Source organism: Emydura macquarii, unplaced genomic scaffold, assembly GCF_026122565.2.
Source record: "Emydura macquarii macquarii isolate MOO-44397 ecotype Brisbane River unplaced genomic scaffold, CSIRO-AGI_Emac_v2 contig_320, whole genome shotgun sequence".
NCBI lineage: Eukaryota > Metazoa > Chordata > Testudines > Chelidae > Emydura > Emydura macquarii.
The window spans coordinates 12,518,520-12,539,277 of NW_027130457.1; positions in this window are offsets into that span (position 1 = coordinate 12,518,520).

Here is a 20,758-nt window from a genome sequence, read left to right on the forward strand (position 1 = left end):
AGTAATAGCATAGGGCAATTGATTTATGTCTCAATTTACCCTGTCACAAAACCCCCAAGATACAAAATCATGTGCTTTTGTTCCCCTATATTTGCAAATTGCAGCTTCTTATGTAATCCCAACAAATAGTGCCAGAATCTTCTTAGACTCACATTAAAAAAAAAAATCACTTTTCATTTAGAAAATGAAGGTTGGAGGAAGATACTAAAATATTATCTGACTTTAGGAAGCAGTACCTTGGATTGCTTATTTCTCATTGATCACCCATGTGAACTAAGAGAAAACTAGTAGTACAAATATCTGAAAAGCTGTTTGACTTTCATGCTTAGCAAAAATCAATTTCAAAACACCAAAAAAATAAACCAATCACTATGAAACTAAGAAAGTATATCAGTATCTTCTTTTCAGCTTGGGCTGGTAGGGGAAGGTGGGCAGGTATATGAGAGACAAGACATTATGGACCTGATTTAGGGAACCACTTAAGCATGTGCCGTTTCAAAACATCGTCTACACAGCTATTTTTAGAGTGCTAGCATGAGCCCTGCTAGACCGAGTCTATCAACCCAAGCTAGGAGGCTTGCTTCAAAATGTTGTCTGAACATACCTAAAGTTTTTAACCTTTCCAGAAGTCTTGGGTTTTTTTTTTTGTTTTTTTTTTTATATTTAATGTTATAGTAGAACCTCAAACTTACTGACACCAAAGTTACAAATTGACTCACCAACCACACACCTCATTTGGAGCTGGAAATATGCAATCAGGCAGCAGCAGAGACCAAAAACAAAAAAACCCACAAATACAATACAGTACTGTGTTAAATGTAAACTGCTAAAATATAAAGGGGATAGTCTAAAAAAAGATTTAACAAGGTAAGGAAACTATTTCTGTGCTTGCTTCATTTAAATTAATATTAAATTAAAATTAAATAGCATTTTTCTTCTGCATAGTAAAGTTTCAAAGCTGTATTAAGTCAATGTACATTTGTAACCTTTTGAAAAAATAACCATAACATTTTGTTCAGAGTTACGAACATTTCAGATTTACGATCAACCTCCATTCCCAAGGTGTTTGTAATTCTGAGGCACTATTGTATAACATGCACACAATCTATGTTAAAAGAACTTTATTAAAGTTGTAAAGTCAAGCTCTCAAAAGTTAGGATATACAAGAGTTAAAGTTCCCGTGCAACTTTAATTTGACCCACATGTGCATATACCTTATTATACAGTCTTTAATTACATGATCAGATTCTATTTTTCACACAGTACCCCATCCTCATTTTGTTCACAGAATGGACTTTGCTCTTTTAATTAGCAGCTATTCAGTATTTTGTTTTCTCCTCAATGTTCAAAGTGCAGCCCTGACCTTATTTACTGCACACTATTCAAACCTTGCTCTGAGGACAGAGTTAATTATTTCCTGGACTTTAGCCATTACTATACTATCTAAGTGCTTCACAAACATTAATTATTTTCAAAATGCAACACCTCTGTGAGGTGCATTTTACAGATAGTGAGCTGAGGCACAGAGAGATTAGCAGCAAATGGTTCCACTAATTTGGGGAATCTAAGTTGAGACTCCTAGGACTGGATTTTTCAGAGTACTTAGCATTATAGGCTTGGAAGTATTAGATTTTTGTGGGTAAATGTCATTAAATGTCAATTTTACTGTGTGCATTTAAACGGATAAGAGAAATATTTCAATTCATAATAATCAAAATGTACAGATAAGCAAAGTAAGAAAAATGCTGCTTGAGAACTTATTAGAGTTTGATTAAAGGGTATTTTGACACTGGATGTTGAAAATTTGTGTTTCTACGGTTACAAAGCTTTAACTTTTTGAGATTCAGTGTCTACTGTCATAAAATAAGTGACTCCCCCATTCTCTAACTCCTGCATAATTTCTCACAATTGCAAAAATTTAAATCAATCAATAAAAATTTTAGAATGCTTAGAACCCATCATTTTGTGCAACTGTGGAAAATTTACTAGAGGCTTACAGAAAGAATTTAAGCCTAAATGCTAATGACAGTGAACAGGGAATCTCCTTTAGCTCAGGGGACAGATGTCTATATTCTCTCATGTTCTCAGTTTATCTGACAACCATGGTGCCTGTAGGTACCGGCTATCAATTTGTTACAATTCCTCATGAGTTTGTGCTTTACTATACAAGTAACTTTTTTCAGCATGTAATCAGCACTATGAGGCCTTCTTTTGCTACGTTCTGTTAAGAGGTGTACTTAGCTTTTATGTCAGTCCCTTCTTCTACTTCTTATTAAAACTTCTCAGTAAGTGCTGGTTGAGCATATTCAGGGAATAATGCCACTATACATGGAGTAAGGTATAACAAGGTACTTACTATTCACTGGAAGGATGGCAGACCCCCCAGAACCTCTAGGCTCAGTTGAGCTTGCAGACATAGCCTGGAGATATGAAACCACCTAACCCCAGGCAGAGCACACTTTCTCCCTCAGGGAGGTAGAATTGCCAGGTTCTCAAAAACTGCACAGCTGCTGCTACACTCCTTTGTGGGATGAAGCTTAATACCGCCTCTGGGGGCAACCAGTCCTGGATGCCAGTGTTTAGAAGGGCATAGCCGTGGCTCTTGTCCTGCCTTGCCCCTTTTCAGATGTCATGTGCCCCTAAGTCTACAATTATGCCTGGGACTTACCTGGGCCAGGCAAGGTGGGGAGGCTCCTTATGCCCTCCAGTCCCCACTGTACAATTGAACAGTTGACTAATATATAGAATTCAACAATTAATTTTATACTGTATTTACCAGCTTTATTTTCAATCCATGTTTTTGCTCTTTCTGACAGGTCCACCTTCATTTGAAACACAAGAAAAAACTGACTTTGGTTTTACACATTCTCATTAATGACCCCCTACATTTTGTCTCTAACACCAACCTGCAATTGTAATTTCCAATCGCTTGCCCAATCTCTCTTGCTTTGGTTCCAGAAAATCTGATTACTTCCTTTCCTGAGTGCTGTTAGGCTGATTCATGGCTCATTGTTTTTCTGGCATCTGCATAGTCTCATTTTTCAGTTTTTCCTTCTAAGACCTTTCTGAACTTATTATTTTAATAATTTAATACTTCCCAACTTGTGATGGTTTTGGTGTTCATGCGGAATGTCCTCCATCATTTAATCTGCCACAGTCCTTCAAATCTTCACAGAATCTGTCGTACTCAGCCTGAATATCACCATTCATTTAATCTACCACAAACATCTTAAACCTGGTTTTTGGTTCAGCTTAACACTCTTCACCTTGCTTGCTTGGCACTTCATAATTTGTCTTTGCTCTAGCATATCCTATTAGTTTAAATTAGAGCTGTGATAAGATGGTAGTCAGCAGCCTAACTGTGATGAAAAGGTCCCTTCGCAGTCACGTGCAATATAACCCATTGCTGCTCACTCACTGTACCTCACTAAACTCACAAAGAGTGGAACAAAGAAAAAAATCTGTTACAGTCATGCCAAATGAGCTGCTCAGAAATTCAAGCTGCTGTCAACACATGGATAATAACAACATCAGCAGCACGTATTTGCAACAAGCACAGACACTCACATACTGCTCTAGATTGTCAAGCAGCTATATAAATATTCATCTATTAAACTTCACAGCACAGCTGTAAAGTAGGTAAGTAAGCATTATTAGCCCCACAGCTTGATTATGGCAGTCTGGAACCCTACACACATCATGACATGGGGCCCAGTGCCATGGCCCTGCTCCATTGTCATGTCCCTTTCCTCCATTTGGACTCATGATGGCAGGAGCCACCCACACAAGAGCTGTGTTTGGGCTGGTAGTAAGTGTGGCTCACTACTCTTTGAAAAGACCGTGGCTCCTTCTTCCTCCCTTCTTCCTCAGACCTACTACTGTTGGGTAGCATCCAAGTTAATGGCTTTGGGTCTCTGCATATCTGTAATTTGCACAATGGCTCCTTTACAGCCATCATTCTGCTTAACCAGGCAATGCTGAAATCTCCACTGTGATGATAGTTGTGCTCTTCAGACTCTCAAGTTCCTTGAAGACTGGATCATATAGTGCCACTGGGACTTAGCTCTGTGACAAGCACCTCAGCTTGTCAGTGTGACACCCCTAGTTTTTGACACCCTTTGATCAGTGGATCTACTTCTAGCTGTAGCTCTCCTTCCAGACAATCAAGAACTATGGATTCTGACAGATCTACAAAATTATCTGGGGCGCCTGATGACTGCAATGCTGTCACATAAGGGTCTATTTCTTCCCCTTACTATTGGCCCCTCAAAGAACCTGAACTGCCCGCAATTTCATTGTTCTTTGGAAAACAGGTCTTTAGAGCTCCCAGTGTGGCTGCTGATGGTGAGGCAATGAGGAGCTTCAGACTGGCCACATAATTCTCTACCCTCACTCCCAATGGAATCAAATAAAAGGTTTACTTTCCTGCTTTCCTCCTTCTCTTGTATAATGAGATTTGTAGAGATCACATACTTGCTTCCACTGGGCCCAGGCCTGAGCAAAATCCCTGTCTGTGAAATCCAGGGTTCCTGGGGTCTTCCAGCCATGTGCCATGGTTCACAATGCCACCATGAAGATTGTTACACACAAATTGCTGCCATCGTATTGCATAGGCTGTAGATAAGGCAGCAGGCAGAGCTATAGGAAATATATTGTATTATGCAGGCTGAGAGACCAATGTTACTTTCTGGAGCTCTAGAATTTGAGACCTAGCACTTTGTACTCTGCCTGCATTTCTGAGCCACTAGCACCATATTGAAATAGGTCCCTCCTGGCACCTGACCTTCTTTCTGCAGATCCACTGATCATGCTACAACTCTTTTTGTTTCAAGAAGACTAGGGTCCATGTGGAAGAGGGAAGTATCATCTTACAGCCATTTAGTTGAAGACTTTTTGTGAGAGTTTTTACCACCACCACCCTAGCAGAGGGCTATTATTTTGTATTTGTATTAACTGTCAATTTCTTAGTCCTAGGTAGCCCCGTTTTACAGGTACATGGAGAGGTTAAATAATTGGCTTAAGGCTGCCAGTGTCAAGTAGTGTAATGATGGATTTCAACTAATCTGGGTCTGACTATGCAAATTAATTAATTAATATGGGAGTGATTATGCTAATACTTGGGTTCCGTTTGAGCATGTCAAATATGAATGAGAGGTTTCCAGAAGTCTGAACAAAATAACACAGACCTGAGTGCTCTTGCAGTTAATAAAACTAAGGTACTTTCTCTCCAGTCAGCCCGACTCTTGAGTGAAAGGAACGGAGCCAGGATTAGAATTCAGGAGCTCATAGCTCAGAGCCCTGAGATCAAGCTGTGAGAACAACCACTTTCCTCTGATCTCATTCAGAATAGTTTTCCATATCATTGCTTTCCCCGCCTGTTTTGGGTATGCACCTCAGCATGGGCCAAGTCTTTTTCCCAAGCCCCATGTTGAATAACTGGTTTGGGCTCTGAAGATTTCCATGCAGAGAGAAACCCTCATCTCCAGTCTCATGAATGGAGTATGCCCAACAGCCCAAGTGGCCCCACTCTGTAAATGAGCCAATGCACTGGAGATCCACCCAAACTCTGCCTACAACATCCCCCATGAGAAAACCCTGGCAGCCACAGCCCACACAGTGAATCTGCACCTGTTCAGCTATGTCTGGCTCCCTCTGCATTAGTGGAAAGGATTTAGGATTTGTCCCTCAATGCATGAGAATCCAGCCTCAAACATATGCTTTCTATTTGCCTAGGTATGTACTTACATGACCCTATCATGGTATTTCCTGAGACCCAGATCTTTAAAGCTATTTAGGTGGATAACTCCCATTGATTTTGGTGCCTTTGAGGATCTGGGTCTGAGCACCTAAGAAGTCAGAGGAAAAAGGTGAGCATGAACAAAAGAGCACTTAATTTTTTTTTGTCTGTGTATTTATATTTGCTTTCTATAAAAGTGACTAGTCAGAGAGGGAGAAAAAAGATATTAAGCACAAAAGAAAACTTAAACTCAATGAAGTTCATTTATTTCCTGTGATTTTTATCTTGCATTAGTTTATCCAATGAGGAAATAAAGAAAGACTTTTACAGGTTTAAATGGACCTATAGAGGTCTTGGTTGTCTTTTAAGCCATTGATACATATATGACACTCCCTTTGCAATCATATGCATATAGCAAGAGAAGAATAGATCCCTTTGGTATTTGTTCTTTGCTATTTGCTGTATTTATAGGTTAATTTGAGCTGCAAAATCTGGACCCAAAGCCAGATAATCATATTATTAAAGTAGCAAATGAAGATTCCAACTGAGATCATGGGCCCATTGGTTATCACAGTAATTTTTATGTCTAAAGAAGATACAAGAGCACACAAGGTACCTTTATTTTTTAATTGTCCAAATAAGCAATTAACTCATAAAACTAAAATTCTGAAGTTGCATTAATTTTTAAAGTGATTAGTGGCATGAAGAGGCCCTCAGAATTCTTATTTTTCAGAAGAAAGCCCAATGGTAATGGCCTTATGTAAGATAGGCATAATTCTTCCTGCCTCATTCAGAAATAGTAAAGAACCTTATTTGGTTTCTGTGGGATTACTCATCATAGAGTAAAACAAATTAATTGTCAGTAAAAGTGGATGCATCAGGCTCAAATTTCTGAGCTCCAATTTTAGCTGATTCTGGTTTAATCTTTCTGTTTAACTAAGTTATTGTATTGCTTTCATCACCGTAGTGTCTGAGCACCTTCTTCCCTACTATATGCTTTTGCTTATCCTTTGAGGCCCTAAGAGAAGACTTTCATAATTCATACAAACATGGGGGCAGAACTAATTTTATGCAGGCAACTCTAATCCTAGTATATCTTAACCTTTGAATACTGAATTATGCATCTTTGACACCCTTCTAGCATTGTGTCACAGTTGTAGGCCAAGCTGCATGTTGTCCACTTTCTAGTCTCTCTGAGTGAACCCCTTCAGGTGTCTCACCTTGTGCCTTTACCTATCTCAGCGCAGAATTTCACAGTTCCCCCACTCCTAGACCAGGCCCTGTCTATCAATCTTTATTACCCTGCAGATCCAACTGAGTTCAAGCACCTTTAATTCTTCCTATTCAGAGTCTGACCAGAGGCATACAGAGATCAGACAGCCTCTTAAAAGCAAAGTATGATTTATTTTAGCAGTAGGAACAAAGCTTTTAGAGAAAAGGAATTTTAAAACAAGTCTACACACATGGCTATCTTACCTAAAGCCCTACCATGCTGTGATGATGATCTAGTAAAGCTAGTTTCTTCAGACACCCCAGTGGGATCCCGTGTCTCTGAGACAGGGCCTCTTTTTAATGCTCCCAGAGTTCTTTTGTTCTTCTGCGATTGTAGGCCTTTCTCGGTCCTGGTCAAAAACCATTTTTGTAGATTGGCTAAAGAGGAGGCAAAGTCAAAGCTAATTGTTCTGGCATTGTCCCTCAACAACCCTTAACTGTTTGCTGACAGCTGGCTATCTTAAGCCATTCTTTCCCTTCCTGTCTGTTTCTCTAGACAGACTCCTGTTGTAATAACCCAATATATTCATACAGTAAACACCCGAATAACCAGACCAACATACATAAATTATTATAGAGCCACTCCATATCTGTCACACATGACTTTTTGTATGAATATTTTAAAGACAGGTTTAATGAGCCATATTGCTTCAAAGTTTATTTTTAAAAATTGTATTAGACTATGCTTCCTGACTAGACGACTTTACGTGTCAGGAACATGCTGATTTTACAGGTTGGTTATGATGGTATAATTACAGTCATTCATTTTTATAACAGAATTCACCCAATTTGCTAATTCTGCAAAAGAGAGATAGCAGAGTCATTACAAACTGCAATTTGACACCTTCATCCAAAATTACATAGGCAAAGTTAGACTGGTTCCTCTTATCTATTAGACTAGCAGCAAAGCACAAATATAGCTATGATCTCAGAGAGAAAAAATCCTCTGTCTCATCTATTCTCTCCTTAAAACTCTTCTGTGCCATGATGCCTAAAAAAACCCTGGACAATGGTTAGGCGGCTGGTGTGCTGTGACCTCTGCTTATCTTGCTGTTATAATCGTCACACTGTAACTTGGGCTTCCCCAATCTCTTTGTTGTATTTATATGAAGCCTCCTCCCTCCCCCGACTTACACAGCTGCAGCTACATTCTATTTTTAGCATGCTTGCTTGATCAGAGATAGTGCCAGTGTGTCCCGTTGAGCTGAGAATTGCACTCCCAGCTCCAAGTGTAGGTACACCCTTAGACTGTAAGCTCTTCAGTTCAGGGATCATGGGGCTCTGGTCCCTGTCTGGGTCCTTCAAGCACTACCAGAATACAGATACATAAAATAATAAAGAAGAATAAGAATAGAAAATGTGAAAGAGAATATGTAAATTCTTAACACTAATAGACATCCTTACAATACTGTGTAGAGATTCAGTTCTACTATACATAACTTTCTCTCTGCTGAAATTTAAATAACATGGTGTTTCTCTCTGCTGATTTTCCAAAGCTCTGAGCATCTATCAGCATCTATTGAGGTCAATCGGAATAGCTGGATGCTCAGCACTTTTGAATATTGGGCCACTTATTTAGGTGTCTAAATATGGATTTCAGGGGCCTAACTTTGGGCTCCTATATTTGAAAATGTTGGTCTAAATAAATAATTGTAAATTAAGCCAGTAATTATGCAATAGTCACTACTCCTCCATAAACTTCAGCTGATATGTTGATTGAACAATTCACTGAAGTGAGTGGAAATATCAGGATGGGCTGCATTTCATCAGTACAGGAAGTTCAGGAACACTGGACAACCACCTGGGGTATATAGCAGAAGTGAAGTGGCAAAGTGAACCTGAGTGACAGCAAGTAATAGAGAAAGTAGGTGTTATACATGGAGACACAATGTGAAGTCACACCACTGAATTCAACACAAACTATTTTGTTCAGCTCTAGTTAGGACAAGGCCCATTTTTTTCACTGAACCTTGGACTAAATTCTGCCCCCATCTAAGCATTTCTTCCGTGGGAAGGGAAATGTGTCAAGGGAATGCATTGGAGAACACAATTTGGATCTACAGTATACTTCAATTAGCCATTGAGTGGTGCTGCCTATTTCTAATGCCTGTTTATCTAGACAAGTAAGAACAGACAGAGAGACTTTTACCACTATTAGCAGTCTCATGTCTGGAAGAAACCCTCTGTGAGAAAAACCAGTTATTTAGGTGTGTTTATTGTGATACCGTTTTTCCCACATTAAGGGAATTTAACAAGGCTCTAGTGCCATTTTCCCACTACCAAACATTTCCTGTTCATTCCTACAGTGCCAAATTTTACTCTGTTACATACAACCCTATTTAATTCTGTAGGGTCTGCCTGGGTTTAACTGGGGGCAGAATTTGTCCCATAATTTTTATAGTTTTCATTCTCTGGAAGGAGAGTATAATAATTCTCTTAGAACATACTGATTATGCTGAGTATTATCACTGTAAAGTTATTTCCTACTAGTGCAGTGGTGTGATTGAGCTGTGAATAAACCTGAGCAGAGTCATGAGTGTTCAGTTAGTCTGGCCTCCACGCACAGGAAGCCTTAGGTTCAATACTAATGCTTAAATATGTTATGCAATAGAAGTAGCTTTAGGCTGGTATTAGTGCTACTGAGCCTGAATGTGCAAGATATTTTCTAGAAGGTCTGTATTGTCTTATTTGTCTCTGAGAGGAGATTTAAATTATGTATTGGTAGGACATGATATCTATCTGATGTGTCAGTAATGAATGTTCTTATGATTTGCAAGACATCCTCATGTGATCAAATAGTAATGGGATCAGACAGTTAAACCAGTGTCATACAATTTCATTACATAATTGCAAGAGATCTGCATTAGATTAGAATTGGGCAGCACACTAGCAAGATTATTAAATCACCATGCAGGCTCTGTTCTAGCTAATAATTTTCTAATTGTTAAAATGTGTTAAAGCAGAATCATAGACCTAAAAATACAGTCATATTGGACTCAGTTGTGCTCTGGGGAAATAAAGAAACATTATGAAAGCCTAGTGGTTTGCTTTTGGTTTAAACCAATATTAAATTTCCATTTGACCTAATATATCAATGAATGTAAAAAATGGGTTTGATGCTTCTCAGGGGACTGTCACTGGGATGTTTCAAACTGTAATATGAAACATGTGGAATTGAGGTAAAAAGGGCAATGGGAGAGTGAGAGAAAATATCTGCTATTAGTCATCAAAAATGGGATATAAATGTCTTGCTGTAATAAAATTGCATTGCTTGTGTACATACAGTTCCTACAAGGTTCCTTTACATTTAGTTTAAAGTTGGAACAAAATTTCCTAGACTGGCCTAGATACCAAAATATCTTTTGTTTTACATTAAGATTTTACTTTGTGGGGGATAATCCGCATCTTAGTTTCTGCTCCTCCTGAAAATACTTTGAAATTTTAGGGAAGCTAGGCTCTAGCTACTGATACGGATCCAAATTTTGCAACTGAGCTTTTTCTCTATAATAGGCCAAAATAAAATCCTGGATCTGAACGACCCCCAGACTTTAGAACAGTTCAGGTCTGTATCCACATATAGCTCAGGCCCAACTGTTTACTGCTAGTGCTTTACATTCACCTATCCACCTAAGAGAAACACATATACACTTTGCCACTTTGTACCTTAGTTTCTCCTTCAATAACATGGAAATAATAACTTACCCTCCTTTGTAAAGTGATTTGAGATCTATAGCAAGCAAAAAGCTGTATAAAAGCTAAGTTTTAGGAGTATTCTTTCTTCAACTTACTGAATTCCTAAACCTTGGACATCGTTTCTCCCATCCCTACTCCATCATATATATCCTCCTCCTCTCCGCTTCACTCCACTCCACTCCTTTTCTTCCAGACCTTTCAGCAGTTTCAAAAAGTTTTTGTCTGGGTTTGTGTAAATAAATATCACTCTTTTTCTCCTATCTTCTCTCCATTCTACAAACAAACAAAAAGTGACAAATATGGCTTCCATGTCTCAGATTATAAAAGCACAACATTTTGCATGGAAGGATTTTCCAAAATTCGCAACACATTGTGTCAAAAATATCCACTGCCTTGACAAAGCTAAATTTTAAGGATGTGAAGCTACCCAAAAGTGTAATACTTGGAATGAAAGGGACTCCCTGAACCATTCCTCAATTCACAATGCTGGGGCAGCTGTTATGTATCCCTGTGTGTGAATGGTATACAGAAGCCATCCATGTAATACTGAAATGGACATTCAGCAGCAGGACTACTACTTTTTGCAAAGAAATAAGAGAAATTGAAATGGGAATCTAGAAAGTGTGTGAAGGGCAGGAGAAAATAAAAATTAAGAGCAGGAAATGTGTGCAATATTAACAGCTGACAAGTAAAGAATGCTTACTTAAAACACTTGACATATATATATTTCTCTGCAATAACAAGGTGTATTGATACCATTAACCTCAGAAGTTTCTAAATGCAAATGTCATATTAACAACAAAGGTAAACAGGTTAAGAAAGTTCTTGCTTCTCTTGTTCTTTTTTGATGAAGAGAAAAAAATCCCTTCTAGACATGTCTGTTTCCAGATTTTTACTTTAATTGTAACCAAATTTTTGCTTCAAATAGACTTACATTGTATGAAACCAAACCTGCTTTTTTGTGTGACAGGAATAAAGAGCTATTTAGCTGAATCCGAGCAACCAAACAACTAAACTTGTATCTTGAATTTATACTGTCCTTTAAAATAGCAATCCAACTAACAGTTAGAAAGCTTTAGGTTAATTGGTAAGAGTTCAAAATCTGTCTCCAAAAGTGGACACAAAAGCATTTCATAGCTAGTTTATTCTATGATATAGCTAACCAGCCCTGATCATTCTACATACACTGAATAAAGGTTCCATATGCCAAGGAGTCATCTGGAGTTTCAGGCTGGTATAAATCTGAAAACTGCAAATGAAATTCAATGCAAGCCTTGCCCAGAGCAATCAAATCAAGTTATATTAATACCATGCTGTTCTACAAACCTCTACTAACTATACTAGCTCTTCGTTCTCTGTCTCCCACCTGGCACCCTTCTTCCACAACCCACAATTTTCCCACCTCTATCTACCCATCAAGTGTCTTCTAAGGGTTGCTGGCCACTAGCAACTCCAAATTCCCCATCCCAACATTTTTGTGAGCAACTCAAATTCCCCTTTCCACCTACGCTCTTCATGTCCACTATTAGAACATCTTGGAATCTTTTATGCAAGAAATCTTTAAAACCACAGCATAAGAACTGGTGAAGCAGACAGCTACTTCTCTGAAGATGATTCCACACAATGTGGCAGATACTGCTTCTTATGACTGCCTTTGGGAATATGTTCAGCTCAAGAAGTATTTCACCATACAATGAGCCAAGTGCTAGAGTGCCTAGTAGGTGTAAAAGTGCATTGGTGACTGTGATGGGGTGCGAACTAAAGGTTAATGAGCAGCTCTGGGTCCAGTATGCCCCACCAGCTGGGTATGCTAATGGTGGAGGCCTTGGTCAAAAGGGAGCAGTTCAGCTCAGTCTGGGCAGAAAGAGCAAGGGAACAGTCATGCGCTGCAAGCTCCATCACTGGGCCCCACCATCAAGTCGCTGCAAATCCTTCACCCTCAGTGCCTGGGAATGATGGGTTGCAACTGATAGAGGGCAACCCACTGGAATGAATCAGAGAAGACTCCAGGGGAAATCCAGATGCACACCAGTATTACCGGTGGAGGACCTGAAGTTGGGATAGGAAGTGGAACTGTTACCCCAGGTTCCTCGACCCTGTAACTTTTTGTCCCTGTGAGTCGGTATCAGGCAATAAACCAAAAAGGAAACACAGTCCATCCACCTGCTCTATGGCTGGCAAGAGACAAGTCAGACCCAAATGCTTTTGACTGAAAAGCTTTACTTCCAGTCCCCAGCAATCCCCCCTTAGGATTACCTTCACCACCCTTTCCGCTTATTAGCCTTAAGCAACACAGTACAATAGGTAATTGGAGTACCCCAAAATGTAATATTACCCCCGCATGTCTGAGGCAGTCTTCAGATGACTCTGTAACTGATTTCTGGATGGCCGGTTCTTCCATCTGTGCTTGGGGATCTTTCAATGTGTCCACGAAGTGATCCATTGACTCAGACTCACCACCTCCCTCTTATACCCCAAAAGTTACAGAGACATGTCAATCAAGAAAAGGTCACATAGCTGACCAAACAAAATTAATCACTAGGAAGAAGCAAAAGTTACAGACATGTCATACACAAAAAATTGTTAAGCAAGCAGTCTTGAGCTATTCATTTAGTAGCTAGATTTCCCCATAGCTGCAGTTCTAAAATATATCCAGACTTCCTGTTTTTCCACAGACATCTCCCCCGCATATTCAGAAAGAGAAAACGCGTAGAGTCAGGCCTATTTCACGTGTTCACTGTCTACCCATCTCCCAGTTTGCCTAATTATGCTAAATTTTCTGCAAAGGCCTAAAAAAGGCTAAAAGCAGGAAGCAGAATAATTGGTATTCCATCCCAATAATTGGCAGTGGCTTGGACACCTGACTGATTGCTAAAATGCCCCTGAACAGCTCAGGGAACAGGTGTAGGGTCCTCCCCCCTGGCTGTACAGTTGAACTATTACTCAGAGGCCCTAGGTCAGAACCCGGAGAAGCAGGATGGGCCCAGGTTCTGCTACCCCCAGCCACTGACTCCCGTCACTGGGCATCACAGCCCAGACCACTGCCACTAGGCAACGTTGCAGGTTCGGACTTGAACCCCCTCGCACTTGACATAACAATTTGTGGCAGCTCTACCTTTGAATATCAGGAATGATTGAGGAGAGTAATGAAAATAGCCAGAGCTAATAACCTTAAAGTGAATAAGGATAAATGTCAATTTCAAACAATGAAAATAAAAGAGTTGGGAGAGAAATTGACTTCAAAGGGAATCTTGCCCAATGGATCAGAGATTCTTATACTTTCAATATTCTGTGTCTAGTGGCACATGGGGCAACCCATTTTTCCCACTGCTGTCTGTCCAGAAACAGATGTTTGACTTCATCATAATTTTTCTTCATGATGGCAGCATCCCTTTCAAGTTTCTGCAATAGGTCATTCTTTGTCCTCCAGGCCTTCTCTTCCTTCCGGGTGGAATCCAGTCTAAGATGTACCTTGTGCTTCTGCCATGGTGTATCCTGATGACGTGGCCAAACCACTGTAGCCATCTGTGTCTAATTATTGAGGACACAGTCTGCTGACCCAAGCAGTGCAGCACTTCCACACTGATTAAATGATCTCACCAATTAACTCCAAAGATTCCCTTAAACAATGATGGTGGAACGCATTCAGTTTCCTGTGTGTATTTCTACCATCTGCCACATTTCTGATGTGTGCAATAGTGTTGGAAGAACAATCTCACATTAGTGTGTAAACGTATCTTACTCTTCCAGATATTTCTTAAATGGGAAAATGATCCACTGGCTTTACCAGTTCTTACCTTCACTTCTTTAGTGACCTGGCCACTAGCAGATATTTTATTCCCAAGATTGTGAAGTCTACTCTTTCATATCTTCTCCATCAATCACGTTTCCACCAGTGTTGACACAATGTTCTCCTATCTCCATTGCCTTGGTCTTCTGTGCACTGATATGAAGTCCCACTTCAGCAGCTTCTGCTTTTATGCTGATAAAAAGTTTTTTAATTCTAACTAAGCTAGTGTCCAATCTGACTGTATCATCTGCAAAATCTAAGTCTCACAACTTAGTTGTTGCCTGAACAATAACAGTGTCCTGGTCATCAGCCATCGCTCTTCTCAGCACAAGATCTATGGCAATGCAGAAGAGAAGTGAGGATAGTACACAACCTTCCCTTACACCAGTAACAATTCTAAACCACTCGCTCTCTCCTGATGTAGCATGCAGATTCATCTTATAAAGCATTTATCAAATTAACAATTTTTGCTGGAATTCCATAATGTCTCAAGATCTTCCAGAGGGCTTCTCTGTGGACACTATCAAATTTTCTAATAAAAAATTCAGGCAATACTGCATATGCTGAGACCTAAAGATAAAAAAGGAATTAAAAGGCTGCTAAACCTGTTGAATACCTAACTATACAGCTCACACAACTCAGCTAAGACATCTCCTCCACAAGGTCACTGAATGGGTAGGGATGACAGAGCATGAAACATTTGATAATTTAAAGCAGATTCTGACATGAGCTGCAATTTTTTGATCCGTTGAAAGACATCAAAGTCTCCACAGATGCTTCGAAAAGAGGGCTGGGAACTATAACTATTACAGTGTCATAGAACTGGTATGTTGCCAGACTTGTATGCATTTAAAGCTGTGACAGCCACAGAGATGTATGCATAATTTAAAGGTGACACCAGGCTGGGCAATAGAATGTACAAGACTTCATTATTTTCTCTATGGTTGTAGCTTCGAACCAAAATTGATCACACATAAACTGACTTGGAGAAGCACCTCTAAGGATATAGTGACTACTTTTGCAAATACAGAACTATGAAATGGAGTTTCAATCTGGATGCCACTTAGCAATGGTACCCTCTCAAAAGCACAATGCTTAGTGCCCTGAGAATATCACACATATTTTTTTAAGATGAATAGTGATATCAAATAAATGGTGAGCAGAAGTGGAGCATGTTAGAGGTACAGAGATTCTGAGCAGAAAAAAACAGTGGTACTGTATAAATAACTTGTAATTCCATGGGACAAAGTCAGAATTGACATGTTCAGCCTGTGAAGACATGATTACCCGGTTATAATGGACTATGTTACTAGTTTCCCAGTAGCCACCTGAAGATACAACAGCAGCAAGAGTTGTCAGGGACATTAAAGCTATATTTACAAATCATGGAATTCTAAGAATAGGCAATCCCTGGACTGTGCTCAAATGTATGACTTTCATCATGAGACATCTAGTCTCAAATATCATCAAATCAAAATCAGGGGTTCTCAAACTGTGGGCCATGACCCCTCAGGGGGTCACGAGGTTACTTTGGAGGGGTCACCAGCTGTCAATTCCCATGTATGCCAGTACGGGTGGCATGTATGGGGGTATCACTTTTTCTGGGGGGGTCATAACAGCCTGAAATATTTTAAAAGGGGGTTCCAGCAAAAAAAAGTTTGAGAACCCCTGAATGTGGAATATGCAGGGGTCTAGGGCAAGAGGAAGTTAACCTCCCCCCGTCCCCCCAAATCTATCAATCCAGCTCACCAACTGCCTCCCTGCATGCATGCCCAGCTCAAGGGGAAGCCCCAACATGCATCATGTGATGCTGTGGAGGACGCCTCCTAGGAGCAAGAGCCAATGGGCCAGAACAGAGAGCCAGGCCCAGGCCAGCTCTGCCTCCTGGGGTAAGTGCAGGGCCAGTTGGGCTCTCTTTGCAACCCCCGGGCCCAGACCTGTGGCTGCAAGACAGGAGCTGCTATTGTCTGGGGTCAGTGTGTGGCTGAATGAGGTCACTGTCTAACCCACCCCATCTGAGTGAGCGCAGGGCTGGGATGGGCTCAATCTCTCTCACCCCTCCAATCCTCCGCTTCCTCCAGGTAGCTGTTAAGTTTTACTTAGCTCCCTGCAAACAATATTTTCACTTTCCACCTATGAGTTCGTATAGTGAAGAGTTGCTCAAAAAAAGTAATGGATGCAAGAAAAGACCCATGTTTAGCCCTATTCAGGTATATAGCCACACCGCTTCAGCATAGAGAATCACTTGATGAATTCCTCTACAACAGACATGTAAATGCTTGATTACCGGCTATGGGACAAAAAAAACCAAAGGATGACTAAGGAGTCTGTGCTAGTGAGGAAATGACTGAGAAAGTATGACCAGACAAAATATTACAATAAAGTTGTAAGATCTCTTCCAGAGTTAAAAACCAAAGATTCTGTGAGAATTTTGTGAGATGAGCATTGGCCCGTCAAAGCTACAGTGATCAAAGAGGAGTCACCTCGCTCAGAGTCAGTGATTGCTGACAAAGGCAAAATCTTATGAAAAAATCTGCTCAAGCATCTTAGGCATCTTACTTACTACTTAAGCATCTGCTCAAGTACCTGACAACTTGGCCGAGACAAGTGAAGTGAGAGCAAACACGCAAATTGAAACAATCCCCATATTGCCAACCCTTGCATTTTTATCACAAGTGATTGGATTTCAGAGAGTTCTGGAGCCCACCTCATGATGATGGGAGAAGCTCCAGCTCCTGCACAAAATTTAGCCCTGAGGGAAGTGAAAGCAGTCCATGCTCAGTGTTCTCACAGGAGGGGAGGGAAGAGAAGAGAGCAAAGAGCCCAGCAGCCCAATGCCTCCCACCAGCCTGTGAAACAGAAGATGAGAGGAGACCCTACTGCTGCCCCTCAGGCCTGAAGAGTGGCGAAGAACCCGAGAAGGAGCAAAGGTGAAGCTGGGGTGGGGCTGAACTGTAGGAGTGGGCTTAACTAATGGTAGGAGTAGGAGGATGCTGCTGGATTTAGATAAAGGGAGAAGCCCTGGAGGCTGTGGGAGGGAAGAATAATTAAAATAAAAATGAATTATTTTTAGCTACTTGGATAATTAATTAATGAGATTTTTTTTTAAACTAACAAATTTATTCTACATATTGGATAATGTGTCTAAAATGTAGTTATCAAAATTATATAAAGTAAGAAGAATGATGTAAAGTTATTTTTGAAATACTTTGAATATGACTGAATTATTTTAAAATAACATTTAGAGATTATAATTGTAATCACTGCACTGAAATACAGAAAGCTCTGAAAGGTGGTTGCTGTTGCCAAGGTATTGTTGCATGTAAAGATCTTTACAGATCGTATAAATCTTTACTGAAAAATAATTGGAAAATGTGATACATAGAAAGGGTGCTTTACAATTATATTGCATTACAGTTATATTGATATGAGTCCCTTGCTACTTAGGACTAGGCCAAGTAAAACAAACACTTAACCATTTTGCATCGTCTCCATTCTAATTCTCCTTAAATATGTTTATGTGCCTCCAGCATTCACTGATAGGCATTTGTGCCTTTAAAGTTGGATTTTAAATTATCATAGACACATTCCTAGAAGAGTAGAGGGAAAACACAGAGCTTGATGAAGTTTTTTAAGTCTCATGATTTGCAGAGCCAATCTCATGGGTTTTTTTAGGACCTGATTCATGATTTGTGATTTCTTGAGGTTGGCAATACTGAAGTTCAGAAACTGACCCCATTATTAACTTTAAGACTGAAGAGTCTGTTACCAACTGGACTTCCCTAAAGAGGGTTTGCAGTACAGCAGATCAGGAAGGTTGCTGAAATGCTATAAGAGACTGTTTGAGAAGTGTTAAAGCAACCTAAAGGATTGTTAGAGTTGTTGTATTTTTTGTAGTTTGTTAGTTTAATTTAACAGTGTGTTCGTTCATTCAGTACATTTAGAAAGGGCTTAAAGAAAAAAAAGTGTGCTACAGAGTCAGTCCTACAGGAAGTGCAGAGATGCCACACTCCCTGTAAACTCTAAATGAAAACCCTGGTTTCATGGGACACACTTCCTAATGGGGGCAGAAACAAGGAAGCCCAGGACAGGGCAGTCACCTGCTGCAGCTACATGGATCAGTAGAAAGTTGTTTCCTCATTGCTGTACATAATCTGTTCATACAGTGTTTATCTTGACACTGGTCTGTTTGACAAAGATACAATATGTAACCTATCCAGAAGGTCTTAGGCATAGTTACCAGGTTTTGTGCAAGATACAAGATAAGAATGAAAGCTTTCTTTTTCTGGAGAGATTTTTGTCAGAAAAAATTGACAAAAATTATACTGTTCCAAACCTGCTTGCCCCCAAAGACAGCTCACAGGGCCTCAAACTCCCACTCCCTACCCATTCCCAATGAGAATTCTATTCTCCCACATTCAATCTTCCAGCTCCCCTCCCATATTTATTTGTCATTACCCAAAAACATACTTTCCTCAGTGCTAACTGCTTCACAAGCACATCCTGAAGAAAAGGACCAAACCCAGCAGAGGTATGTACAACATGCAGTGCAATACACTATTCATGTCTAATGGTTTTATTCTCCCTCATTTGAACATTTTTCTCTTTTCCTCTTTTTTGGATCACATTTAAATAACCACACTTTTGTGAGCTGGTATGTCTGCAAATTCAAATATTCACAACTGCAGACATTCAGAGAGATGCATGATGTGTTTCTTATGAACATGCCTGGTATACAAGTTTATTTAAATAGTTAATTTAAATAGTCAAAAATGCTAGTTCTCATTCAGGATCTATGAATGCACCAATTATACAAGAAAAAGAATTTGTTATTATCCATATATAAAATAACACTTGAAAATGTCTTCAGTGAAAAACACTTTTTTCTTTATCCCCCTTTTTTGTGTGCCGGTAACTAAATATGACCAAACACACCTTTATGAAATTATAAAATAATTCACTGATACCAAACATGAGAAATTTCAACTGAAAACATAATTGTTTGTGGAAGTTATGCGTAACTGAAAATAGATGTTTAGCATGAAAGTGTCAACTCAACCTTAACTGCAGCATTGCTAGCGTGATGCTGCAATAAACCCATGTTGTTTCATATTTCCACTTTGATTAGCGTAAATACTCAAGTTCTGGGAAAAATCTAACTTTCTTTTATAGTGTTTGTATTAATTTTTTTTTACTGCAATTGAGCATTATGAATTCTAATTCAGTCTCTTGGCACATATACAACTGTGCTGTAGTCCCTCTTCAAAATAAAAATGTCAATAATATTGCAGTTACACTATTAATTATGGTTTATAATAGCAATAATGCCTTCAAAGTCTTTGGAAATTATTGGTTTTGTTGCAGCATTGAACTGCTCTTGGCTTTTTCTCAAGATGGTTAAGTACTGTACCAAACAAACAGTTCCTTGGGGAGCACTGCTTTTTTGAACACACATTGAAGGAACAAAAGCTCCTAAGTTATCTTGCATCAAAGAGCTATCCTCATTTGAAGGCATATGCACTCTCAGTTTTATGGATATCAAATAGCAGTCACAATACTGAAGAGGTTATGGATATGCTGGAGAAATTTTACTGATCTGAAAGGAGAGCAAAAATTAATCCATGCTTTTTTACAGCACTATAGCCCTCTACGTTACAAATGGATGTGTAAAGGCTTTGTTTTTGTGTATACTTCTTTTTAAAAAATAAAGCATCCATCATCCAAAAGCCTTTGGCTTCTTTGTGATTAGTTACTATAGAGTCAACCTTTCAGAAAAAAACAGCTGACTGAAACAAAGAATCGTTAAAACTAAGTAGTAGTCTGACTCCAAGGTCACGTGTTTCTGAGTCAAAGTAGAGATTGCATAGCAAACGGGCAAGCATATCCACACTCAGAGAACACTGTAGCTGTTACTGCAATCCTATGTGAGGGGCAACTCAGCAATGCAGTAACTCCATCATATTCTTGTGATTATAGATTTTATTGCACACCTACTACATTGTTATAACCATCTACTGCATAAAGACATATATAAGTTCATGACCAAAAACGGAAGAATCATTAAGAATCATTACAACTGATTTGTAAATAAAGGCAACACATTTTGCTCACTAATTCATGGAGTCAGTTTAAAGATTAAAGTTGAAAGACTGTCTTTAAACCGTGACTCATTTGCTGGGGAGGAGCAGGAGTGCCTGTTGGAGCAAGTTGCACCCATCTTTGCTGGACCAGTGACATTGGCTGGTGAAGATAGGGCTGGGATTACA